This window comes from Lepidochelys kempii, chromosome 4 (assembly GCF_965140265.1).
Source record: "Lepidochelys kempii isolate rLepKem1 chromosome 4, rLepKem1.hap2, whole genome shotgun sequence".
NCBI classification, from domain to species: Eukaryota; Metazoa; Chordata; order Testudines; family Cheloniidae; genus Lepidochelys; species Lepidochelys kempii.
In genome coordinates this window covers 113,644,784-113,672,664 of record NC_133259.1, presented here as the reverse complement: position 1 = coordinate 113,672,664, position 27,881 = coordinate 113,644,784, and positions in this window count along the sequence as shown.

Sequence of the window (27,881 nt, the reverse complement as noted above, 5' to 3'; positions counted from 1 at the left end):
AATCATAGAATATCAGGGTTGGAAGGGACCTCAGGAGGTCATCTAGTCCAACCCCCTGCTCAAAGCAGGACCAATCCCCAACTAAATCGTCCCAATTGCTTCTAATGTATCTGTAGAATATTTTCTTGTTATCCTTTGTCTCTAGCTAGTTTAATGTCATTTTGTGCCTCGGCCTTTCTAATTTTTTCTGTACATACTTGTGTTATTTGTTTATATTTATCCTTTGTAATTTGACCTAATTTCCACCTTTTGTAGGACTCTTTTTTTTTTGAGTTTCAGATCATTGAAGATCTCCTGGTTAAGCAGCATGGACTCTTGCCACACTTTCTGTCTTTCCTGTGAAGTGGGATAGTTTGCTCTTGTGCCTTTAATAATGTCTCTCTTTGAAAAACTGTCAAGCCTCTAGAACTGTTTTTCCCCTTAGACTTGCTTCCCATTGGTCCTTACCTACCACCTCCCTGAGTTTGCTGAAGTCTGCCTTCTTGAAATCCATTCTCTGTTTTCAGTTCTACCATTCTTTAGAATCATGAACTCATCATTTCATGATCACTTTCACCTAAGGTGCCTTCCACTTTCAATTTTTTGCCCAATTCTTCCCTATCTGTCAAAATCAGAGTGGATTTGATTTAAATCAAATTGATTTAAATCATGATTTAAATCACTAGTCAGGAAGACTCAATATAATCATGGTTTTGTACGTAAAAGTACATTCTTGTTGGTTGTTATAACACTAATACATATTCTTCACAACTCAGAAATAGATGTAGGTTTCATTTTTAGAAGGTACCCACTATACATTTTTAAACAGTGATATATTTTGAAAACTTTTCAGATTAGCGTTACAGCTATATCAGAAAATGAATGATTGTTTGGTTATTTCATTACCAAAGGTAATTGAAGCAGATGGTTTACCGCCCCATGACTTCATAAATATCTCCAATTCAACAGGTTAATCATTAACATTTGGAGGATTTTCTTGCCATCCTTGTATTAGAGGAGAACATCACCAGACAGACATTTAAATGGTTTTATTTAACTAAAACAACAACGTTAAGTATTCTGAATTTTTTTCTTCAACAGCAAACACACAATATTTTAACAAAAGAAGCATATGTCCCTCGCTTCTCACATTTATCTCCAGACTTCTTCTCCTTGTCCAGATCTATTTCTCCCCCCGCAACAAGCTTCTATTCATTGAACTTTTTGAAACTTTGCACTTTTAGACAGAAGTAAGGAATTGACTCTGTGAACACAAATTTGCAGAGGGACACTAGAGTTGATGTCTGTTATTTCTCACCTCTATTTATTTATTTATTTTATTTATAAACATTTTTGCTGTTAACAAGCATGTTACCTCTGGAGACACAAATCTACAGTTTGAGAACTGCAAAACTAAGCATCTCTGATGGTATCTTCTAGACTAAGCACTGAGTCCCATTGGGTAGATAGAAAGATTAACCTAAATAATTTATACAGAAGCCTGTGGATCCCCATAAGATTGCGTCCCTAATCCATAAACTATTGGAACTCATTTACAAAACTTTCCTTAAACATTATGTGAATATATTGTCTCATACGATAGAATTTGAATATATAATCCCTATTCCATGATGAGATATCATTGAGCTATAATGTATCTTAATTAAAACACTTCAATCTCTCTGGTCACTTGATTACAGACCTAAAAGTGGCAAACTTCAACAAAAAATACGTCAAAAACAGACTCCAACGAGAGACTGCTGAATTGGAATTAATTTGCAAATTGGATACAATTAACTTAGGCTTGAATAAAGACTGGGAGTGGATGGGTCATTACACAAAGTAAAACTATTTCCCCACGTTTATTCCCCACTCTTCCTCCCCCCCCCCCACACTGTTCCTCAGACATTCTTGTCAACAGCTGGAAATGGCCCACCTTTATTATCACTACAAAAGGTTTTTTCCGCCCCCCACTCTCCTGCTGGTAGTAGCTCACCTTACCTGATCACTCTCCTTACAGTGTGTATGGTAACACCCATTGTTTCATGTTCTCTATGTATATAAATCTCCCCACTGTATTTTCCACTGCATGCATCCAATGAAATGAGCTGTAGCTCATGAAAGCTTATGCTTAAATACATTTGTTAGTCTCTAAGGTGCCACAAGTCCTCCTTTTCTTTTTGAGGATACAGACTAACATGGCTGCTACTCTGAAACCTGTCATTATGCAAGGCACTGAATTTAGCTGTATGGAGTGGAAATCTATCAACTTCATGAAAAAAACTCATACAGATACAGACAGACATTATCTTCCCTTCCAAATGCAAACAGATGGACATCATACCAAAAGGATTGAAGATAAAAAAATCCATTACAATCTACATACCACACAGACTATGCTGACAGCTTGTGCCACACACTCTCAAAGAAACTGTGGAATCACCTGATCAACGTCCTCTACAGCAAACAGGGAACGATTAAGAATGAGCTCTCAAAACTGGATACTCTCATAAAAAAACACCCTTCCACACAAACTTCCTCGTGGCTGGACTTTACAAAAACTAGACAAGCCATTTAGAACACAGACTTTGCTTCTCTACAAAAGAAAAAGGACACTAAACTATCTAAACTACTACATGCCACAAGGGGCCACAGCAGTGGTTCCCTTAACTCACCCAGCAATATTGTCAATCTATCCAACTATACTTTTAGCTCAGCAGAAGAATCTGTCCTATCTCAGGGCCTCTCCTTCTGCTCCTCCACCCCTACAAACATGATACAGTTCTGTGGTGACCTAAAATCCTATTTTCGACGTCTCTGACTCAAGGAATATTTCCAACACACATCTGAACAACATATTAACCCACAGAGACCTTCCTACCAAGACTAAAAAAAGGATTCTGGGTGGACTCCTCCTGAAGGTCAAATCAACACACAGGACTTCTACATAGAGTGCTTCCACCAATGGGCACGGGCTGAAATTGTGGAAAAGCAGCATCAATTCCCCTATAACCTCAACCGTGCAGAACACAATGCCATCCACAACCTCAGAAATAACTCTGACATCATAATCAAAAAGGCTGACAAAGGAGGTGCTATCGTCATCATCAATAGGTCGGAATATGAACTAGAGGCTGCTCGGCAGCTTTCCAACACCACTTTCTACAAGCCATTACCCTCTGATCCCACTGAGGGTTACCAAAAGAAACTGCAGCATTTGCTCAAGAAACTCCCTGAAAAAGCACAAGAACAAATCCGCACAGACACAACCCTGGAACCTTGACCAGGGGTATTCTATCTGTTACTCAAGATCCATAAACCTGGAAATCCTGGACACCCCATCATCTCAGGCATTGGCACTCTGACAGCAGGATTGTCTGCTATGTAGACTCCCTCCTCAGGCCCTATGCTACCAGCACTCCCAGCTATCTTTGAGACACCACTGACTTCCTGAGAAAACTACAATCCATTGGTGATCTTCCTGAAAACACCATCCTGGCCACTATGGATGTAGAAGCCCTCTGCACCAACATTCCACACAAAGATGGACTACAAGCCATCAGGAACAGTATCCCCGATAATGTCACTGCAAACCTGGTGGCTGAACTTTGTGACTTTGTCCTTACCCATAACTATTTCATATTTGGGGACAATGTATACCTTCAAATCAGCGGCACTGCTATGGATACCCGCATGGCCCCACAGTATGCCAACGTTTTTATGGCTGACTTAGAACAATGCTTCCTCAGCTCTCGTCCCCTAATGCCCCTACTCTACGTGCACTACATTGATGACATCTTCATCATCTTAACCCATGGAAAAGAAGCCTTTGAGGAATTTCACCATGATTTCAACAATTTCCATCCCACCATCAACCTCAGCCTGGACCAGTCCACACAAGAGATCCACTTTCTGGACACTACGGTGCTAATAAACAATGGTCACATAAACACCACCCTATACCGGAAACCTACTGACTGCTATTCCTACCTACATGCCTCCAGCTTTCATCCAGACCAAACCACATGATCCATTGTCTACAGCCAAGCTCTACGATACAACCGCATTTGCTCCAACCCCTCAGACAGAGACAAACACCTACAAGATCTCTATCAAGCATTCTTACAAGTACAATACCCACCTGCTGAAGTGAAGAAACAGATTGACAGAGCCAGAAAAGTACCCAGAAGTTACCTACTACAGGACAGGCCCAACAAAGAAAATAACAGAACGCCACTAGCCATCATCTTCAGCCCCCAACTAAAACCTCTCCAGCGCATCATCAAGGATCTACAACCTATCCTGAAGGACGACCCATCACTCACACAGATCTTGGGAGACAGGCCAGTCCTTGCTTACAGACAGCCCCCCAACCTGAAGCAAATACTCACCAGCAACCACAGACCACACAACAGAACCACTAACCCAGGAACCTATCCTTGCAACAAAGCCAATTGCCAACTGTGCCCACATATCTATTCAGGGGACACAATCATAGAGCTAATCATATCAGCCCCACTATCAGAGGCTCGTTCACCTGCACATTTACCAATGTGATATATGCCATCACGTGCCAGCAATGCCCCTCTGCCATGTACATTGGCCAAACTGAACAGTCTCTATGTAAAAGAATAAATGGACACAAATCAGACGTCAAGAATTATAACATTCAAAAACCAGTCGGAGAACACTTCAATCTCTCTGGCTACTCAATTACAGACCTAAACGTGGCAATTCTTCAACAAAAAAAACTTCAAAAACAGACTCCAACGAGAGACTGCTGAATTGGAATTAATTTGCAAACTGGACACCATTAATTTAGGCTTGAATAAAGACTGGGAGTAGATGTGTCATTACACAAAGTAAAACTATTTCTCCATATTTATTCTACCTGCCTCCCCCCACTGTTCCTCACATGTTCTTGTCAACTGCTGGAAATAACCCACCTTGATTATCACTACAAAAGGTTTTTTTTCTCTCCTGCTGGTAATAGCTCACCTTACCTTATCACTCTCCTTACAGTGTGTATGGTAACACCCATTGTTTCATGTTCTCTGTGTATATAAAATCTCCCCACTGTATTTTCCACTGCATGCATCCAATGAAGCGAGCTGTAGCTCACAAAAGCTTATGCTGAAATAAATTTGTTAGTCTCTAAGGTGCCAAAAGTACTCCTTTTCTTTTTATAATAAGGTATGTTGCTCTTGTAAAGAGACAAAACTACATCACAGCTTATTAACTTAACTCAGGATATATATCTCTTCACTTTAAACACAGCACTGAAGTAGTTTATGGTAAAAATGAAATGAAGCTATTAACAAAATACACATAGGATTAAGTGAGTTCAAGTATAAGGCATGAATATGGAAAGAATTGTAAGTAAAACAAAATATGTTTCTAAAAGTCAACAACTTAATTTAGCAAGATACAGGCTTTGTTCAAGATGGTTTCTCACACCAGTTGTTCTTATTCCCAGCCATAGCTGTCTTTCCCTCAGTCACGACCTTCCACAAGAAATAAAAGGTGCTGGCTTCCATTGTCATCTTTGGTGAAAGATATGTGCCTAACCAGATTTCTCACCTTTATTCAGTTTCAGAGACTTCAAACCTCCCACCCGTCCCTGGTCCCCTCTTTGTTTTTTGGACCCATATTTCTCATCTTGCAAGAGCTCTGACCTCTTGTGTCTGTCCACTAATGAATGCCATAGATGGCTTCTGTCTTTGCTTATATCTTCTAAAGTCCAGTGAACTTGTTTTAAGAGGCAAGATGACCTTGTGCTGTTCTTCCCTTCCTGTGGACTTCCCATCCTCTTGCTGATTTCTATGTAAATGGGGCTGCCCTTGCTTAATCTCACTGGAGACAGGTGGATAGCTGTGACATTTCCTCCTGTCTAGGCAGACTGTGTAGTCTGTAGTCTAATAGCATGATTATCCATAATTCCTTATATAATGTTAATGCATAATATTTCATGGTAATATTAATCACCAGTGCGCAACTAGTTTTCAGAAAAGACCTCACTCTATACACAGTAATATTGTATATAATCAATTGATTCAGTTGCTTATCACAAAGAGTTTCTGTCGACTGCTGGGTATAGATGCTACCAAATCTTTTCTTCCCATTTATCTGTTCATGCTGTTTAACAATCATTAAAGATTATCCATTGATTGCTGGGATAAACTTAGAAAGATACCTCTCTTAATTTCATGTTGTGAGATCTATGAAAGACTCCCATGCTGGAAAAGCAACAAGCTATTCCATGACGATTTTTTGTTTTAAAAAAACAATCAACTAACCACCAATTCAGACACAGGACTGTTTTTTGAAGGTATCAGTCAAAGGTAAGCTTCCCCACACATTTGCTGAACAACTTGCAATGCCCCTCTGAAGTAGGGAAGTACTGCTATTATCCCCATTTTACACATGGGAAACTGAGGCACAGAGTAACTGACTTTTCCAAGGTCATACAGGAAGTTGATGGTAGAGCAGGGGCTAGAATCTAGGCCTCTCAAACTGTAGGCTAGGGCCCTACCCCACTAGACCATCCTTCCTCCAGTAGTGTCCTAATAAATCATGCATGTGCATTTGCAATAGCAGATTAGGATTCTTTTGTATTTTGCACTCACTAAACATTTTCAAAGAATGACACTAGTAGTGAGTTGCCAACATGTATGCCTAGCTGGAGGGGAACATCTGAGTCAGGGCCTGAAAAACTTACCCATTACGGAATTTCTAAAAGGTTGCACTTAGGTGTTGGTAACAACTGCAGGCCCAGGAATTTATGCCACAAATTGCACTCAGTAACATTTCTGCCAAGCGAACATCCTACATTAGCTAACCAGTTTTGACTCAACGGATCACCTATGTTACACATTGCAGATAGAGACAAACAGACATTCCTCTGGCAGTAGTTTATAGTTACTCTATCACTGCACCAGTAACATGCTCTTGCCTTAGGCTGGGAGCAACCACAGTCTTAGAGAAGATGGGAAAGGGAGGAGGCCTGAAGACTCTGGCAACCCTACAAAGCTCTACTATAACCCTAACAATGACATATTCAGGACACAAGTTAACTGACTTTAGTTGTCAGAGGAGCTAGAGTGGCCAAAGTACAAGTGAGACATGTGGCCTAGAGGATAATGTACTGGAATAGGACTCATGCGAGATGGGTTCTAGTCTCAGCTGTGCTACTGGCTTACTTGATGATCTTGGGCCAGTCACTTCACTTCCCTGTGCCTCTGTTTCTCCAGCTTTAAAATGGGGATAATGATACTGACCTGCTTTGAAAAATGCTGTATAAACTAGGTATTCTGGTATCTTTGTGAGGGATCTATGAAGGCAAATTGAAAGGAAGCAGGTACTTTTTCATCTCCTAGGCTTTCTATCTGCAAATGGGGAAAAATAAATCTGTAAAGTATTTATTTAGAAAATTTAAAACAAGATTTGATCTAATTAAGGAACAGTTGCCCAAAGCAAGTGGAGGTCTCTCTTTCTCCAAGTAGGTAAACATATAATTTAGCCTCTTTGTTTATGCAGTATTTGTGAATGGCTATATCAAAATCCACAGGTTAATTTCAATCCCACGTGCTGTTTCGTAGATAATATATGGTTCATGTGGTGGAACCCAACAACCTCTCTACATGTGTTAGAAACAAACTTCCCCTCATAGCCTAAAATACCCCATCCTTAGTTGACACAACTTACTGTAGAACACAAGTACAACCTAGCCGAACTTGCCAGGTAATGATTTCAACTTAATGAATTTAAACTTGTCCTTATGTTTGGGCAAAGGTCCAAAGTGTATTAGTGATTGTTTTAAGATAAAACCTTGTGCTCATTTGAGCAAACTCTAGTTCATTCATGGAACAGAAAAGAGAAAATATTCCATGTACTTAATTCCCATGATTTAACTGGGAATTGGTCCTGCTTTGAGCAGGGGGTTGGACTAGATGACCTTCTGGGGTCCCTTCCAACCCTGATATTCTATGATTCTATGATACTTCCAATTAAATGTATTTCTAACCAAAGTATTTTCTAGTTCACTTCTGAGACCCACAAATAGTAAGTAGAGAATGATTTAACTGGGAATTGGTCCTGCTTTGAGCAGGGGGTTGGACTAGATGACCTTCTGGGGTCCCTTCCAACCCTGATATTCTATGATTCTATGATTCTATGAATTCCTACAAGACCTAAACACTGTATCTCTGTATTGTATTAAACTTTTCACACAGCTATGATACTAAAAGTGTCAAGAACCAAGTCAAGACTTGTGGAAGTGGAGATCTGGAGCATGATGTGACTCAGTGAATTTGGTATCAAGCAATACATCCAGAAAGATACTGTGTACTTTAATATATTCAAATGCAATCTTTTATCAACCCTCAAATTTTTTGCTCAACAGCCACAGGAAAAAACACTTGGAATTATTTACCAGCTTCTTATCCCAAATACCTACCAAAGGCTTCTCCTTTCCACTGTTTAACGGTCAGTCTATGACAATATACTTTTGGTCCCTGATTATCCGATCAATTTTTTTTTTAAAGAGCTCACTAGTGAGACAATATAAATAGAATTCCCTCTATGCCTGTTGACATTTCCCCTAATATTCAAAATCTCTGGCTAACAAGCTTCAGACCTAGTATAGACACATGAAACAGGATCTAGATGTTTAGTTAACCTTATGAATGCTCTTTAGGAGCCACCAAATAAATTTAGAACTTGAGGAATTCTTTCCCAGACCAGACCAACCGTCCGTGTAACCCAGTAACCCGTCTCTGACAATGGCCAGTATCAGCTGCTTTATTGAACAGTTATGTAGCACCATGATTATGGGCAAAGTTTCTTCCTAATCTCAGGCAGGAACCTAAGGTTCCTATGGTACCTGAGTGGCACAAAAAGGCTGTAACTATGTGGTGAATCTGGTCTTACAGCTCATTTGCCAAGATGCTGCCCACTCACCTAGATTATAGGTCCTTTTGCAGTTTCTCACTGCATTTACTTCTTAAATAATGTAAATTTGTGTCCTCTGCCGATTTTGACACCTTACTGCACATCCCCTATTCCAGATCATTAATAAATATATTAAATTTTACTATATCTATCTGTTGTGGATCAAAAACTTTTTGGAAGTCCAAATAAATTCTGGCCTGTTCTTCTTCTTTGTCTATCCTGATGACCCTCAAAAAAATTCTAAAATGGTAGAGATGTATATATTTTCATTACAAAAGCCAAGCTAATTTCCTCCAAAATATCAGGTTGATCTACATATTTTATCTTTAAATATCATGTAAGATTATTTACATGGTACTGAAATAAATCAGCTCTTTTTTAGTCTCAGAATCAACCTTTGTGACATTTTAAAAGATAAGTACAGCTCTGGCTACCAGCCTGAACTATGATATGGTAACTGATTTTGAAGAGTGCATATTTTTGTTAGCAGATCAGCATGCTTCATTTTTAATTCTGTGAAGTTTGGAATTTATACATTCAGAAATGATGGAGGTAATAACTTTGCCATTCTTTGTAGCAAAGGACATTTGTGTACCTACCCTTTTCTTCTGCACTGAATGTTAATATTTACACATTATATCAGCAAGATTACTAAAGATCACACTTCCATAAGAAACGTAAGCACATTCCAAACTTTGAAAACATGAGCAGTCCCACTGAGTTCAAAGGGACTATCCTGCTCAAAGTTAGGCATATGCTTAAGTAATTTTTTTGAATCCAGGCCTAAATGAATAAAATGGATGCTTCTTAATTCAAGATACTAACTTTAATGTGAAATTGTGACCCTACGCATCCCTGTATTCATACCCTACACACTATTGTAATAATCTTTGTACAAATTATGCCTTGTGAGGTATCAGTTGAAAACTAATAACTCACTGTTAATATTCTTGCATGATGCATATATACAATGGGTATTAAGAGTTATGAATATATAGATTCATAGATATTTAGGTCAGAAGGGACCATTATGATCATCTAGTCTGACCTCCTGCACAATGCAGGCCACAGAATTTCACCCACCACTCCTAAAAAAGACCTCACACCTATATCTGTGCTATTGAAGTCCTCAAATTGTAGTTTGAAGACCTCAAGGAGCAGAGAATCCTCCAGCAAGTGACCCGTGCCCCATGCTACAGAGGAAGGCGAAAAACCTCCAGGGCCTTCCAATCTGCCCTGGAGGAAAATTCCTTCCTGACCCCAAATATGGCGATCAGCTAAACCCTGAGCATATGGGCAAGATTCATCAGCCAGATACTACAGAAAACTCTTTCCCGGGTAACTTGGATCTTACCCCATCTAAAAACCCATCACAGGCCATTGGGCCTATTTACCATGAATATTTAATTACCAAAACCATGTTATCCCATCATACCATCTCCTCCGTAAACTTATCGAGTTTAATCTTAAAGCAAGATAGATCTTTTGCCCCCACTACTTCCCTCGGAAGGCTATTCCAAAACTCCACTCCTCTGATGGTTAGAAACCTTCGTCTAATTTCTAATCTAAATTTCCTAGTGGCCAGTTTATATCCATTTGTTCTTGTGTCCACATTGGTACTGAGTTTAAATAATTCCTCTCCCTCTCTGGTATTTATCCCTCTGATATATTTATAGAGAGCAATCATATCTCCCCTCAACCTTCTTTTAGTTAGGCTAAACAAGCCAAGCTCCCTGAGTCTCCTTTCATAAGACAAGTTTTCCATTCCTCGGATCATCCTAGTAGCCCTTCTCTGTACCTGTTCCAGTTTGAATTCATCCTTCTTAAACATGGGAGACCAGAACTGCATGATGGATTATAACTAAAGTGTGTGTGAACCAGGTATGTTGGGGAGTTGTTAACAGATCTATCTTAAACAAAGGAATGTGTGTTTACCTCATTTTACATATAAGCGGGAAACAGACTTCTCAGTGTAACAAGGTATGCAGGGAAACCTCACACTAACAAATGGGGGAGAAGACAGCATGGGGTCTATACCCAGCAGGAGAAAGATGCTTGGTCTGGGTTTTACTGTTCAGAAGAATCCATCTCAAAGGTTTACTGGTCTGTAAAGACGGGGCTGAACCTCAAGCCATAAGCAATTGAATCAACTGATTTGTATATAATAATGCTGTGGTATTAAAGTGTATAAAGTGAGGTCTTTTCTGAAAGCTAATGACACTCTGGTGGTTAATATTATGAAATGCATGTATTATCAATGAGTATCCATAATTTATATATAGTGTTATTAGGCTGTACAATTTGCTGAGAGAGGAGGGAATCTCATAGATATCAACCTGTCTCCTATGTAAATTAAACATGATGGAATCAATCAGTAACAATGGAAACCCTATTTACATAGAAATTATACAGAGGGATGGGAAGCCCACAGGAAGGGAAGAACAGCATGAGGTCATCATGCCTCTTGAAACCAGTTCACTGGACTTTAAAAGATATAAGCAAAGACAGAAGCCATCTATGGCATTCATTAGTGGACAGACACAAGAGGTCAGAGCTCTTGCAAGCTGAGAAATATGGGTCCGAAAAACAAGGGGAAGGGGTTGAAGTCTCTGGAAGTGAATATAGGTGAGAAAGCTGCTTGGGCAAAGATCTTTCATCTCAGAAAACAAGGGAAGCCAGAATGGTGTACTTGTGAAAAATGCTGACTGAGGAAAGGTCAGTCAAGGCTGGGAAGAAGAATGACTGGTGAGAGAAACCATCTTGAACAAGGCTGTATCTTGTTAAAATAAGTTTTAGACTTTTAGAAGGGCATTGCATTTTATTTTACTTGTAATTCTGTCTTCATTCCTTATACCTGAAACTCATTTCATCCTCTGTATATTTTGTTTCATTTTTACCATAAACCAACTCAGTGCTGTGTTTAAAGGACAGGGTGTATTTATCTCCAGTTAAGTTAATACGCTCTGATATGTTTTTGTGTCTTTATAGGAACAAACCAACAATATTATTTCTCTGCACTGTCCAGGAGAAGGCTGGACCCTTGCATACCACACAGTTTTGGGAAAATTTAGGACTGGGGGTGCCTTGGGATAACCCTGCAATTAGTAACCCAGGCTGGGGGAAGCCAGAGTGGGGCTGAGGACAGGCTGCTGGGGACAGCGTTGCTGAACCAGGGCTGTCTAGCACACAGACACTGAGGGTGTGACCTGCATGCTGGCAGGATGGTTAGGAGCAGTCCAGGTTGGGAGCTACAACTCCAAAGCATTGTGAGGCATGCAAGGTTACAGGGCAGGCAGTGACACAACTCCTCACTGATCTCGATTGCACCCAACCCCCACCCCCCAAACTGTTACACCATGTGACCAGGAATGTATCTGTACATATAGAAATACTCAAATATAGTTCAGAGACTCAAAATCTTTACAAGTAAAGGTTGACATTATCAATGGCTTGATAAAATGCAAGTGCTGCTTATAGAGAGTTGCCATGGTGTTAGAAGATAATCTTTCTTTATCTCTCTTTTTTGCTTTTGCTATGATATCTTTTCACTTTCATGATATACTTTGATATAGAATCATTATCAAACTGCAGATTGCTTATAATGTTCTTTTTTTCCCTTGTTATGTTGTGGCTGAAACCTTAGTACAAATATTATTTAAAATCCCTTGTGCTTGCATTAGGATGGTCTCATTCAGTGGTATTGAATCTGTAACATCGGGAGGGACTTTTCATCATCAAATGGAGTTACAGAAGACCAAAAATAATTGTACCATGATGTTGCATCAATGTGCAATGAAATTGCATTATTGTTTATTATTTTATTTATGTATTTGTATTTCACTAGTGACTGAAGACTAAACTAGGACCAAGGCCCAGTTAGGTTAGGGTGGGACAAACACAACATATGATTCAACATTCCAAAGTGATGTAATGATATGACATGGTGTCAGATTATCACTCCTCAAACTTACTAAGAGATACTGTAATAGTCTCTCTCTTTTTTTCTGATTTTTTGCTAGTCAAGAGGGCCATGATAGAATGGAATTTCTGCAATGACTCTTCCTTCTCTATTTCCACTCTACCAGTCTGTTCTCTGCTTGAGAACTAGCAATTACAAGTAAAGTTACAACTGGATGCAAAGAAAAGTCTCATAAGAGGAGCATGTAAAGTTGACATGAAGAGCTGCATGGTGACTAACATCAGTGCAACAGTTGCACATTAGATTTGGAATTGTTGCCTCTTGGTCAAGTTGTGGTTGATTTGGGGGCCTCGCAACAGGTCAGTTAGAGAAATCACTGATATGGAGCCAAGTGTAGTGTAACTTACTATTTCCAAAAGTCAATATCTTAAATAGAGATGGCCACAATGGCAAACAGACAACTCTAGAACCCTCAGTTCAGTCACTACCACATTGCTACCCAAGAACTGCTGCCTCTGTCCCTCTTAGTCTCCAACCACCTTGGAGACCCTTAACCCTTTTGAGCACTAATTCTGTTCCCTTCTCAAAGCCAAACACCAGTGTGATATTATATGATTAAAATATGTCCATGTAGATCATTGTTGCTATCACAGTTCTGTAATTGCAACAAATCTTATTCGAAGAGTGACATGTAAGGTGTCAATGGAAAAGTTATGATTTTCTTAATATGATTATTCTGTTTGTATGTATGTATCATTTTTGTATCTGAAGTTATGAATATTGACTATGTATCTGTATTTCAAATGTGTTTGCTCCTGTGGTAACACCCAAGGGGAATTTGCATCCAGTCTGGCCAGCACATTGTGAATGGAGTATTCAAGTTGATGGCTCATCAACGAACACAATGGACCATGGAAGAAGCCTATCTACACCTGATGGACTTTCATAAGGGTGTTCTAGCTAGCGTATGGGTAACGGCTGCCCTGACTCATCAAAACATGCAAGGGCATGTGTCTAGATCATGTGACCCTAAACTCCATTTTGTGCCTGTTCTTTTCCACTGACTATGCTGAAGGTTTTGTTTGGGACAGTGGGTTTCCCTCTACATGGCAGAAGCTATAAAAGGCCCTGGAAAATCTCAGTTTTGCCTCTTTCCTGCTCTGAACTATGGACTTATATTAATGGGAGCATTCTAACAAGGGACTGAGGACCTTCCAGTTAATTGGGAGCAACCATAGACTTAACCAGTTAGCACTTTATTTCTTTGCTGCTTTAATCCTTATCCAAGAACTTTTGCAATTGTATGTATTTGATTCATTTAACCAGCTTTAACTCTCACCTCTTTATTTATTTAAAAAAAACAACCTTTAGATATTCAATACTAAAGGATTGGCAACAGTGTGATTATTGGTTAAGATCTTAGTTATATATTGACTGGGGTATGTGTCTGCTCCTGTGGATTGATAAAATTGGTTTTAAATAACCACTCATCATTAGCTAGTGTCTGGGTGTTGAATCCAGGACTGGAATACCCAGGGAGGCTGCATTTCTGACTTCTTGTTAGCCAGGGTGGTGAGACAGAAGTTTACTTTGATTGCTGGATTGTTATTTCTTATGGAAGAATAACCACCAGTTTTGGGGTGTGTCTGTCCTATTTCTCAGCAGCTTGTCCTGAATTTGGTATTCTCAGTTGTGACCCACTGAGGCACGATGGCACCCTGGGACATAATTAGTTCACAGCCTCTGCCATAACACTTCTGGCTCTCTAACACAACAGCACCATGCAACAAGGACACTTAGATTATTTTTTTAATGTTCAGCAAGGCACAAAAATGCTTTTGTTTCAACATTTACAGTTGTCAAGGCAAACAGGCAACATACACTCAAAACAACTGACCAAGGACAAAACTCTCTAAACAGCACTATAATAGGGAGCTTTAGAGCTGAACCATCAGTGTGTGCAGTGCTGTCTGCTCTTTCACTAGGGTAATAAATCTATTGTTTTGCTATCATCCTGTTGTGGGGAGATTTCTCATTCAGTTCTTTTGGGTGTGCTGAGCCTGACTATTTGTTGGCAGTTTTTGCTATGCTCAGCAATTGCTACTCTCACTTGGTTTGTTTGTTCCACACACCTTAGGTGGAGTGTGTGTTGACTTAAAAAACCAAACCAATGGATTGCAGCACAGTTTGTTGTCTTAACATTTTAACTTTTAACTCCCTTTGAGCCTTTTAAAACTATAGGTAACAGACACAAAATATATTTAAAGATTCCACAGTTTTAGTAATAATAAATAATTTACTCTTCTTAAGAAACAAACATTCAGATTTTGAAAGCACTTTCCTTATATTAATAAAATAAGTCCTGAACAATCCTATGAGCTAAGTAAAGTGTTGTTCTTATTTTATAAATGATTAAGCTGAGGAATAGAGTGTAAAATTCTGGCCCATTGAAGTCAATGGTAAAACTCTCGTTGACTTCAGTGGGGTTAAGATTTCACCCTGAGAGTTTATGTGGTTTACTCAAGGTCATGCAAGTAAATAGTCAGGTGAGTCACAGAGCTGGAACAAGAGCTGAGCTGGATGGGAACTGGAATTTCCATCCCATGGGAAATTTCACATTTCTGAAAAAATTTCCTTTTCAAATGGAAGCAAAAAGCCAGAAGTTTTCCATTTCCTGTAGAATGGAAATGTCTGAAATGTTCCATTTTGGAAAACCTGAAACAGAATTCTTCAAATATTTTGGGCCAGCTCCCTGGCTGCCCAGATGGAAAGCTGGCTGGGGAGCTGGTAGCCTACCCGCCAAGCAAACAGGCAGCCCAGGGAACTAGCCAGCTTCCCAGCTCACCTTGTAGCCCAGGCAGCTGATGTGATACTTCAGAGCCTGATGAGTCATCCCTGAGTCAGAGAGTGTGATGAGTCCTCAGAGGCAATTACCTGCAGGTCTTGTAATAGGCACCACACCATTCAAGCAGAGTTCAGCTAATCCACAGGCAAGGGCCCACGCAGGTGACCCCAAGGCAGGTCTATAGGCTCCTAAGGGAAGCAGTCTGTTTAGTGTCAAGTATTGGGGGTAGCTGTGTTAGTCTGTATGCACAAAAACAACAAGGAGTCTGGTGGCACCTTAAAGACTAACCGATTTATTTGCATCTGAAGAAGTGGTGTTTTACCCACACAAGCTTATGCCCAAATAAATGGGTTAGTCTTTAAGGACTCCTTATCGAGTCTGTTTAGTGTCAAGACCTGGCCAGGAGTAGTTCTAGTGCCAGTATTTTCGATAGATTACTTCTGCTCTAGCCGACCTGTTTCCACACTAACCAGCATCTGCTCCAGCCTGCATCTGTTCTTTCCTCAGCTGGCTGCCCAATGACTCAGACAGGTGTCAGGCCAGCCAGATTGGGCCTAGAAGAGCTGGACAGCCAAGGAGTCAGCTGCCTATGTCCCTGGGTAGCCTGAAGAGCCGGGTAGCTGTCCAGAAAGTCAGGCAGCCTGCCCATCTATTGGGCAGTCCAGGGACCCAGCCACTTGAGTAGCCCAGGGAGCCAGCTGCCAGCAGTGCCTCAGAGTGAGGGGAGTCTCAGTTCCCAAACTTCTCATGAGACTGTGTGTCATGGAGCCCTGGGGGACAAGGAGCCAGGCCACTTGGGATCCTGGGGAGCCATAGAACCTGGGAACCCCAGCTCTGCAGTAGCCCACCAAGTGGGCTACTGAGGAGCCAGGCACGCAGGAGAACTGGAAACTTGCCTGCTTACCCTGCTCTAATTGTTGGGCACGCTGCCTCCACTGTACAAGTGCACTGTATACCATGGGTCAGATTGTGGTTGCCTCCATGCTCGGGTGCACAAGAATCTGGCATCCCAGTCCTCCTTCCACACAGGAGCAAACCACATTTGCAATTCCTGCATTTTCCCAAAGGCAGTGACTTCACCCTGCAGGTTCCCTCTGAGGTGCTGGCTGCCCTAAATGGGAGTAGAGAAGAAGCAAAACCATGTCCTCTGCCAGCACTATGACCAGTTGCAATAGGGAGCTATTTTCTCTGAAAGGGTGTCTCAGCTGGCATGCTTCCTCTATTCATCAGTAGGCACTGATGATAATGGGAGAGATTGAAGCCCTGTATCTTGCATGATCAGACTTCTGGGCCCAAGCCTTAAATTCTTGGGATAACATAGGATTAGGTAAACATCTGATTAAATATTGAAGATTAATACTCCAGCTGCACGTACTGTCTATGAATTTTATATTCTCTCTCCAAATGTGCTCCCACCCCTGCTGTTTTAGGACTAGATTTTTAAAGGTAAAGATGGAGATTGGCACCTACTGGGATTTTCAACACACCTAGACACCTAACTAGGGCCTTTCTGCATTTTTAGGCACCTTTAAGAAAATCTGACCCTTAGCCCCAGATTCTCAACAGTATTTAGGCCCCTATCTCCCAAATACCTTTTGAGGATCTGAGCTGGAGTCTCTTATTGGAATGGGAAGACCATAGAAGAAGGTGATGTTGATGTCTATGAATGTGGAGGAACTTCAGTGCTGCTCATCATCAGCAATTTGCAGAACTGGGTACTGAGTCAGCCAAAATGGAATCTCCTCTGGCCATGTCAAAAGGAAATATGCTTAACTCTTTTAGAGGACACCCTGTACCCTCTTAAGGCCCACAGTCCTGAATTTTCAGAGATGTAAGCACCAACTACTGGGACTGCTCAGCACTTCTGCAAATCAGGCCTGTAGGATGTAAGTGGGACTTAAGTAGTATATAGCTGCTGTGCTGGCCCTTTACACAAAGGTGAGTTTCACTCTCCTTAAATATCTTATGGTATGGTTTTTGTTTTTCATTTTTTTCCTTCAGGCATCTAGGATTATCTTCCAAATGGATGTCTATACACCGTGTGTAATAATATAGTGTGACGATTTACTAGGGTATTGTTCATATCCGAATAGCAAAGAACACTTTGTATCTGCAAAGTAAATATTTTCCCAATTACCGTACAATATTTGCTGCTTCATGTGGTTGTATATGCGCAGCTACAGTGTTTTGAATTCTCTTGGTCATGTGTCTTAGCTAGTATAGAATAACTCCCTCCCTCCTGGGTACTGAAGTAATGGACCCTTAGGCCAGATCCTCGGCTAGTGGTAATTAACAAAGTTCTGTTAAAGTCAATGGAGCTACATCAATTTACACCAGCTGAGAATCTGGCCCTTCATTTTTCTCATCAAACACAGGCATTTTTGGAGTTCATTTGTGCTGAATAACAAATCCCATTTGTGAAGTTTCTGTAATTCTACAGGTTCAGGCTGGGATGCTTTTTATCTTATCACTGCACCTTTTATTTCAATTCTTCTCCATGGCTTCCTTTCAAGAGTCTAACCTTCTGCTTCTATGCCACTGCAATACTATCTCTTCTCAAAAACCAGTCAAGTTCTTTAGAAATTTCTCTCTCTCATCTTTTGTTTTCAACCTGTGCATGTTTTCTTCCTACCTCACCACCCTCAGTCTCACTTGTAATCTTTTCTTTCTTTTATTTAAATGTTCCGTTCTCTTTATTTCCTACCCTCCAATTCCTTTTCCAAGAAACTTATCAGCAACCTTGTTTTCTGTATTTCTCTGCGCTGTGATTAGAGTCTCCTTTCTAGTGATTATCTTACTGTATGACTCTTTCTCAGTATATCTATCATCTAAAATTGCAACTAGTCATTGAAAGCATTTTTGTTTCCATCCTCCTCCCTCCCCTCCCGCATCCTTCCTAGCCAAGGAAACATTCAGAATAACTTGAACGTTTATATGGTGTATTTCCTCAAGCCCTTAGTCATTTAGAGTTGTGTAATATACTTTCCATATGCTGCAGAAATAGGGCATTTTACTCCCACATATGGAAAGTAACTGGGCATTTCATTGATACCTAAATAATCAATGGAATGTTTCTGCTTTGTAGTAGGAGTATCAGCTCATGGAAAGCTGTTACCTTTGTTGTCACCTGGCCCATGGATACATCGCTGCCGTACATTCCAACTCAAGTGGTGTCATTTCACTCTTTCTGCCAAACCCTCGCAATTCTTAAAATGTAACTTTTGTTGACTGCAGTTTCTTTTTAACAAGTTAAATAATGTGCTGATTACAGTAGGCATGACTGTTACTTAACTCATGCAGCCTTCCAGGAAGTGAGAAAGAATATGGAGCCTCACTCCTTTGTGACGTATCTAAGGGCTGTCCAGAATAGCAGCCTTTGTGATAAGGGGAGTGCAGGGGCTACTGATGACTTGCTTCTCCAGGAGCGATTCACTAAAATGGGAGAGGTGGGAAGGGAGTTGGCAGAACTGTGATAGCACCTGAAAAGGTTATGCTCTGGCTGGCTGTGCTGGAGGGAAGGGAGCAAAACTATTTGCCTTTCCCTTTAAAAAATGTTGTGAAAGATGTATCCATAGATATTGGTGTTGTATATTTGCATCTATAGCACAAAATGCCCTTTGATTTATGTGCTTGGTTTCTAAGATGGGATCAGACAGTTTCAACTCACCCATCTAGGGAAAGAGGAAGGAGGCCCTTTCCAAGGCTAGCTGATCCAGCTGGGGGTTGTGTGGGTTAGAACCTAGATGTTGCTTTCACTCAGGTTGGTAATCTGCCCACTTTGCAGTGAGGACACAAGCTAAACCACTTGAATGTGGATAGACTTCTGATGCCTTCCCACAATCCCACCTGTGTGCCCAGGAGGACAGAGAAGTTCTCCTCCTGTTAACTGGGAAAGAATCATTGAGGGGCTCAGCTCACTGCAGCACAAAGAACCATGAGATTGCACCCAGAAGTCCTAGTGACACACCCTACTAACAGCACCAGTCAGGATACTGTAACTCAGGTATGGCTTTGCAGTGTGACTTAAGAAAACCTTGGTGCTTAGACCCTGATGCCTATGGCCTGAGTTAACTCTGCTGTGAAGAGATTCCCTAACAGTCACTTAACAGATTATACTTAAGAGTCCTTAAGAGGAAAAGCAAATAATCTTAATGGCTCTAGCCCAGTCTTCTTAGGAAGCACCCCACAAACAGTTGGAACAAGGTGCCTCAGACTGGGGGACAATTACTGAGACTTATCTAGGCTTTGCTAGGAGAATGTAAGTTGGTTTTGTTCTGCTCCTGTAACTTAAAAGGAAAACCTAGCTAGTTTAGCTGGTAACAAAGGGTAATTAGAGGAGACTAAATATGTGTGCAGGGTGTTTATTTTAAAATCCTTTTTTCTCCATTGCCTTGTTCCAAGAAGGCTGTTGGTCAATCTCACTGGTCACAGGTTCCTGAAGGAAAGAAATGAGGGTGCCCAAAACCCAGTCCGTCTTTCAGGGCGATACGTGGTTGGGACATTGAGTAGTGTATGTGGGACATGGTCAAAGAGTGGAAGATTTGGGAGTTTCTACCGTTAGACAGGTAAGGGCAAGAGTCGGGTCACCTGAGTGGGTGAGACCAGAAGGGAGAGGCAGTGTATCTTAGTGGGTAAAGTACTGGAGTGGGACTCAGAAGAAATGGGTTTTATTACCAGCTTGGCAGTTGACCTATGTCTCAGTTTCCCCATCTGCAGAATGGAAGTAATGATATGTTGTAAAGCACTTGGAGGTCTACTGATTAAAAGTGCTATATAAGAGCTCAGTATTCTCAAAGGGGGCAAAAATATGGTTAGCCATAAACTGTGACAGGAAGATTTCAAAATGTCAAAGTTGTTTCTATTATGCAGCCGTTCAAAAAATGAACAGTTTTTTTTTTAATTTTAAATTTTTGCTAACTATATTTTTGAAAAACTTGTAATTTTCAACCTTCAAAATTTTAGATTTCCCATTCCCCCCCTTTTTTTGGAAGGGGAGGAACTTTTTGTTGCTGAATGCAACAGAATGGATAATGTCTTTGGGTTCTTTCCCCTCACTTTTCATTTTTCTTTTATCCATTTTTCATTTTCATATTCTGGATGTTGAATATTTCATATTCAATTCATATAATTCATAATTATAGTTGGAGAAATTTTGAAAACTTACAGAGGAGCAAAGGGAAAAATGAAAAAGTGATGGGGGGGGGGGGGAAATAAACAGAATTTCATTCTATTGCATTCAGTGTCAAAAAAACAAAACCAGAAAAAAAGGGAAGAAAACCGACTATTTGAAAATTTTGGTTTAAATGAAGAAATGGAAATTATTAAAAAATCAGAACTTTTCGTGCAAGATTTCAGTGTAAAAAAAAAAAAAAGGAGTTTTCCAATTAAAGTTTTTGATGAAAAATTTTAGCCAGTTCTAAAGGGGAGTATGTTACACCTTTTCAAGGCATATCTTCCATGGTACAGCCACAGAACTGTGAAAAGCATTTTCCCTCTCTGAGGCTCTGTTTGGACAGGTGTGCCTCTGTGCTGTTCTTTATAATAGTCTGTGTCTTAAAGACATGGGGAGATTCTCAAAGGGCAGTTAGTCTTCCAATCCCCATTGGGATTACTTGGCTGCCTCTTTCCAATTTGTGCCTTTGAAAATTTCCTCACAACCTAGCCCAGTATTTTTACCCACCTTGTGGGTCTCAGTGCAGGGAAACAAGCTCTGGGGGGGCTGCTAGTCCCCTCTCCTGAGCAGAGGTGGGTAGGGACATGGTGGTTGGAACCTTTGACTGTCTCCACAATGCTCAGGTCACAACAGCTGAGTCGAAATAGAGGAAGAAGGAATTGTACTAGTAAAGGGCTGGCCTAGGTTACTCTCCATCAGAACAAGGCGTTAGCCAAGGTCAAAATTGTGAGGCACAATTTTTCCCATGGTGTGATCCTGGGGCAGCCCAGTTATGCACCATCCCTTTCTCAGGGCAGAACCTATTGTTGTAATTTGTCCCTTAATATTTTGTTTTAAACTCACTTCTGGTAGGCAATCAGTATACCTGAATTTTCCCCCTTTTTCCCCCTTTCAAAATAGACAAATCAGTTCCCTATGCCAATGATCTGATAATGTTCAAATTTAAGTTCCAAAAAGCAGCTCAAAATCCATAGTCCAGAGATACATAACCCCAACCAAAGGGTGTGTGTGTGTGAGAGAGAGACATGACATGAAAACCACCTTTATTCACATAAAATTAGGTTAAAATCTATTCAAATGTTATAAAATTACAATATATACTCAAAATATCTGAATAAAATAACACATCTGAAATGATGATGATGAAACATCATCATCAAAAAATTCACTCAAAATATTGATAATATACCAAGTCAACTGAAACGTGCCCAGATTACATGTCAGTTTTATAGAAGGTGAAATCGATTTGCAGCCAGACATGGAACAGCCCAAGCAAATCCCTCTGCCCTACCCCAGCCATTCTGTTCTGGTGAGATTTCAAAACTGCTAGTTTTGCCTAACCCAGCAAAGTTAGCCAGGAAGAAAACCAGACAGATGCAGGCACCATATCTCACTCCAAGAACAGAAAGGGCACTGTGCAGACATGTCACGGTGCACAAAATGGCAAGGTTCTCAGTGCTATGCATGACCCTCCACTGAAATACTTAGGAAGAAAAGGATTGAACAACATCCTCCAAGCCAGGACATAGAGTGAGCTAGGGACAGGAGCATTCTCCAGGCTGTACAAAGGAGACCAGAGAGGGTAGTCTTTGGACCATCCCTTTCTCAGGGCAGAGCCTATTGTTATATGGCCCGTTGACACACATGCCATAGAGCTGCTTCTTGGTTCTGTCTGCAAAAGGAACATTTACCAAACTCTTCCAGGACAACAATCTGCCTGCTTGCACAAGAACCTTATCCACAGAAGGGGAGACAGCCAGTGACGGGGACACAGGATTCCCCCTGGAAAAACAATCCCTGAAGAAACTTTCAGCAAATACTGAGCAGCCCACTGAGTAATGCTACCCAGAATTCAGTGAGGAACTTATCCAAAAAAACCGCACAGACCATAGTCTGCTCTGAACAGCAAGATCTGTTGCTGACTTCCAGCTTTACCAACTAGGAACAATCAGGTGGGACACCTTGGTCAACCCAGCCTGAATCAAGGCAGAAAACAGCCTCTGGAGGAGGGAGCTTCAGTGGGAAAAATGAGTTTAAAAAAAAAGTGGTTCTTTCAAGAGCTGGAAACTGGAAATTGGCTGGTCTAGGCACGCACTTCACAGAGGTCGACCGGTGTTAAAAAGACCGTTATAGAATGGAGGCAAATCTAAATTCTGTAATTAACCAGATGACAACAAAAATAGGTGAAAAGCAAAGTCCATCCCCACCCCCCAGCATGCTGGAGGAGAGAGAAGGCAAGGGACTTCCAGGCCAGCAGTCAGAGTATAACAAGCACTGAACAGATGGAAGGTGAAAGGCCACCACCCTGCTGACTAAATCAGTGAGCCCCTGGCCCCCTTCTAATGGCAGGTACAGCAAAGCAGGGCTCAACCAATGGTAACTATTGCCCAAAAAATTTTTAATATGTCTCTAAATCCAGCTCAAAAGGCCATGGAGAGGGTCCAGATGCACTAGCCGGTGCCACAACATTGAGGCCACAAGATTGTTGGCAATCAAAATCTGTCTCTGAAAAGAGAGTCCAGGAAGGAGCCAACACCATGTCTGCAGCCAGCCTTTCACCTTCTTCTCAGCCCCCTCCCAGTTGCTTATCATATATTATTCAGATCCAAAAAAGACACCCAGCACCTTTATCCATGAGGTGCCCCATTGGAACTGTTGGGGACAGCTATGCTGCCAAGAGTGCCGTAAGAAAAAATGCTCTTAGTCCAGTTAATGCAAGCTGAAGATGCCTGTTCATACACTTGTAAACAAGCACAAAGTGCTTGTACATTACTGTCAGATGTAATAAAAACTGATATGTCATCAGCATAGGCTGACACATGAACCGGGAAAGCATCTGGCACCATGTCATAGAAACGGCAGTCAGATAGCTTCTGAGAAGATGCAGAAATGTCTCCAAACTAGGAGCACACAGCATCCCAGACAGAGAACAACCATGACGACTGTTTTTGGGAAGCAGTGGCTAAGAACCCCATTAATCTTTAGGACACTAAATACATTATGGTACAATTAAAAAAAAATATGAAGAGAACACAGGGCCAATCCTGAAAGCCTCAAATATTTTTAAAAGATCACTGTGGTTGACTCAATCAAAGGCCTTCTCCTGGTCCATGGAAATAAGCCTCACATCCAGATTACGACGTTTGCTAACAGTAAAAACAGCATGAATTAAAAAACTAATTATCAAAAATACAGCAGTCAGGTATATAATATGTTTTATTAGAGTCCTTCAATCAGTTGGCTAAGGGCCTGGATAAAGTCTTATAATCAGAACAGAAAACAGAAATACATCGCAGAGGTCCCCTTTTTTGTGCAGCAGGGTGATTGCTGCCTTGCAGCAATTGAGGGACAGCTTCTTCTCATGGATACAATCTCACACCGCTAGAAAAAAGTCAGGACCGATGAAATGCTTGTAAAATTCAGATGGTATCCCATCAATACCTAGGTCCTTGCCTGTAGGGAGCTGCTGGATTGCAACAGAGAGCTCCTGCAGTGCCAACAGGGTATCCGACACTACTGTTCTTCACCAATCTGATGGGGTAACCCTTGGTGGAGCTCCTCCATTGCCAGAACATCACAAGCTTTAGGTGAGTACAAAGTACTGAACAAAGAAACAGCTGCTTTATGCATCTCAGCAGGGTCAATGGTCTGTAGACTTTTGCTCCAACTCTGAAAAGAACCTTGTGGGAGCATCAATTTCCTATGAACAACCCCTGTATCTCTCAAGTCAAGGGTGGCTGAGTGAACAAAGCAGTGTAGATGAACTCAAGCCCAACTCCCTACTTCCCTTTAGTGACTTTTTGGATAGCACTAATCTTCTTCACACTGTACCCACCCTTCCTATATAGCTGACTGGTTGGGATGTCAGGAACCAGGGATGAGTCAGAGAAATAATCCTTCTCCTCTTCATCTCCCTCAGGCTCCACCAGCACAGAATAACATTGAGCCACCACTGGAACATTCTCCTTATTCATGGACAGAAATTCAGTGGGAGCATCAGCTGGGATATCTATTTTCCCAGGAGTGGTAGGCAGCGCAGCCCCAGGCTGGCACCCAGCATCATCACTACAGCATCCAGGATCAGGGTTGAGAACTCATCATGCCAGGGGAAGACAGTACCCTACTGGGATGTCCAGGCATGGAGCTACCGCCCAGAGCAATGCTATCCTCCTTTACCGGGCACACAGCTCCATCCTCAGCCACTGCCAGCAGCTGCCAAAATCTGAGCCCTTTTAGAAGTAGTCCAGCATAAATCCATCTCATTGGTTTGTTCTTCACCCTGTTTCTGCTTCCTTTGCAGGCAGATGCTCCTCAGCCTCCCGGACTCACTTCTGTCGAGGCACAAGTGATGGGGCCACAATAGAGGAATCCTCTGCGGGAGCTGCTCCCCGGACAATGGCAGACCAGCTATAGTGAAGGAGGGAGTAAGAGCCTGCATCTTCACTGTCAGATCCTTGATGTCCCAGCCTCCTCCACACTATCCTGGGGTTGCACATTCTTACCAAGGACCCCTCAGCTGGCAGTGCCTGGGCAGGCGCACCTCAAATGACCAGGGTCACCACACAGGAAACATTTCATGTTTTCAGAGGCAGATTTTATATTAGCACAGCCACCTTACCTACATTCACCAACACATTCTCCACAGTGCAGGAGATAGCAGGCCACACTGAACCCCATGTTTGTGGGTCAAACTGCTAAACCCATCTGAAGTAGACCCCATGGAGGGACCCCCAATAAAAAGGAGGGGAACCAACACCCCTAAATAAAGAAACAGCAAATAACAAAATAAACAGAGAAACTCAGCTCGTGTACACAGGACATAACAAACACAGCCTAACTCTCAGAAGCTCCCATAACCCGAGAGAGAGTAACCAAAACATCCTTTTTAGAGTCTGAGACTTTATTCCAAGTCTCCACCCTGGGGGAATTTTCTTTCTTTTTATCCTAGCATTCTAAATCTTTGAAAGAAAGTATTTAGAATGGGTGGCATGACAGACCTTTAAATGCAATATGCAGCGACAGCTCCATGCTATAATTACTGTCGTACTGAAGAAGGTTAAATATTTATGAAGAAAGAGCATTTTATCACCCAATCTAATGTTTAAACTTGGATTCTGTAATCTCCTTGAGATGCTAATAACCAAGGGGGGGGGGGGGGGTTCTTGTTTGTTTAGCAGCAGTAAAATTCTCTCCATTCTAATTTGTTTTACAGAGAGTGGCTTATTTGTGGTTTACAAATTCAGCCAACAGAGCTTTTTTTAAAAATTTTCAGCGAAAAATAAATGAAAAAAAAATCTGCCAAATGCCGTCTTGGGCTCAGCCTACTTAATGTTTCTCAGATAAACATAGGGTTGCATAGGGTTGTGTGTGGGAATATTTTCACAGGATGGTTTCTTTGGTTCCAATCCATGTGCATTTGCAGCCACCTCCCCCAATTTTTGCTTTGAGTGTCAGGTCAAATCTTTAAGTGAAAACAAGATGGTAAGTGCTTAGTTTCATCTGCTGCCATGTTGAACTCATGTGAAATTACGATTTTGAAGCAAAGACCATAAATACAATAAGTTTGCTCAATACATGATCCAAATGTGCTTGTGATGTCACTGAACCTTAATGAATCTATCAAGGAAACTGATCGGAGTTTTCTGTTTTTAACACAACTCCAAAATGGGTATGTTTCACATGGGATAGGATTCATAAGGAATTGCAGTGCCTAACTTTTTGGCATCCTGCCACCATTAAGTGGAATTCACAATCCTGAATATGACACACGGGTTCCTTATACAACGTATGAGGAGAATTAGGTACCTAAGAGTGGGATCCACAAAAGCCATCATGATAGGTGGGGAGCTGCCTAAAATAGCCAATAGGAAGTGATAAGGAGAAGGGTGTGGCTTAACCCCATTCCTCAAAGGGATTGAGTCACCTAACTCTGAGCTGCAGGGAAGCACCTATCTCCATTTTGGATTCACAGCCATGAACCCTCTCCTGGAGTTTGGTGCCTAAACCAGCACATTCTTTTTTCAGGAGAAATGAGGGTTTCCTTATAATCTTTAGCCCAGTGGTTAGAGCATTCAGCCAGGATGTGGGGGACTAAGGTTCAAGTCCCCTCTCTGCCTGATATAGAGCAGGAATTTGAATGTGGGTCTCCCTCCTATCAGGTGAGTGCCCTAAACATTGGTCTATGGGATTTACTAGGGTAGGTCTCTCTCAATCTCTCCTTTTGAAGCTGACCCACTTTGTATAAAATATCTGAATAGTGATTGGGCCAGAGTACAATGAGAATGACTCTATAACCTGGTGGTTAGGACACACACCTGGGGGGGAGGGGCAACTCAGGTTTCAGTCTCCCTGCTCCACAGAACATTAAATCAGTTTTACAAAGCAAAATGGCATCAAGTGGACAGACTTGCTTCAGAGTAGCACATAGCACAGTAGTTCTCTTGATATGTGTGTTCAAATCCCTGCTCCATATCAGATAGGCAGGGATTTGAACCTGGATTTTCTGCATGACCACTCTACCCCTGCGGGGTCTAAAGGTTATAAAGGCACCACTGCCGCCTTCTACTGCTTTGTGGGGGATCAGAAATGCTCAGTGCGTGGTTACCAGATCAGGCCTCAAAGGCACGAGAGGTGGGAAAATGCCTGGTTTGTGAATCCCAGTGTGGTTTATGAACAAGTTAGGTGCTGATCTGTTGGGTAGTGTAAGGACTTAGGCAGTTGTGTGCATGCTCAGCCATTGAAATGTAAGTGCCTTGGGGATTTCAATGGAGGGAATTTAGGCTGCTAGGGATTTTAGGCACCTAAAGGGTTAGGTGGCAGCTGGGCAGGGGTTTTGTGAATGCCAGTGGCACCTGGATTGAAGCTCCTAGTATGGCAGTTAGGCATCTAAGTCCTCCGTATGAATCGCACCTTTGGTTGCACTGGGTCAGTAGAATGGATATCAACCTGATTCTTTTTTTAAAAGGGTTTGATATGGTGCACTGCACTGCCTTGAAGGCTATTCATACAATACAATA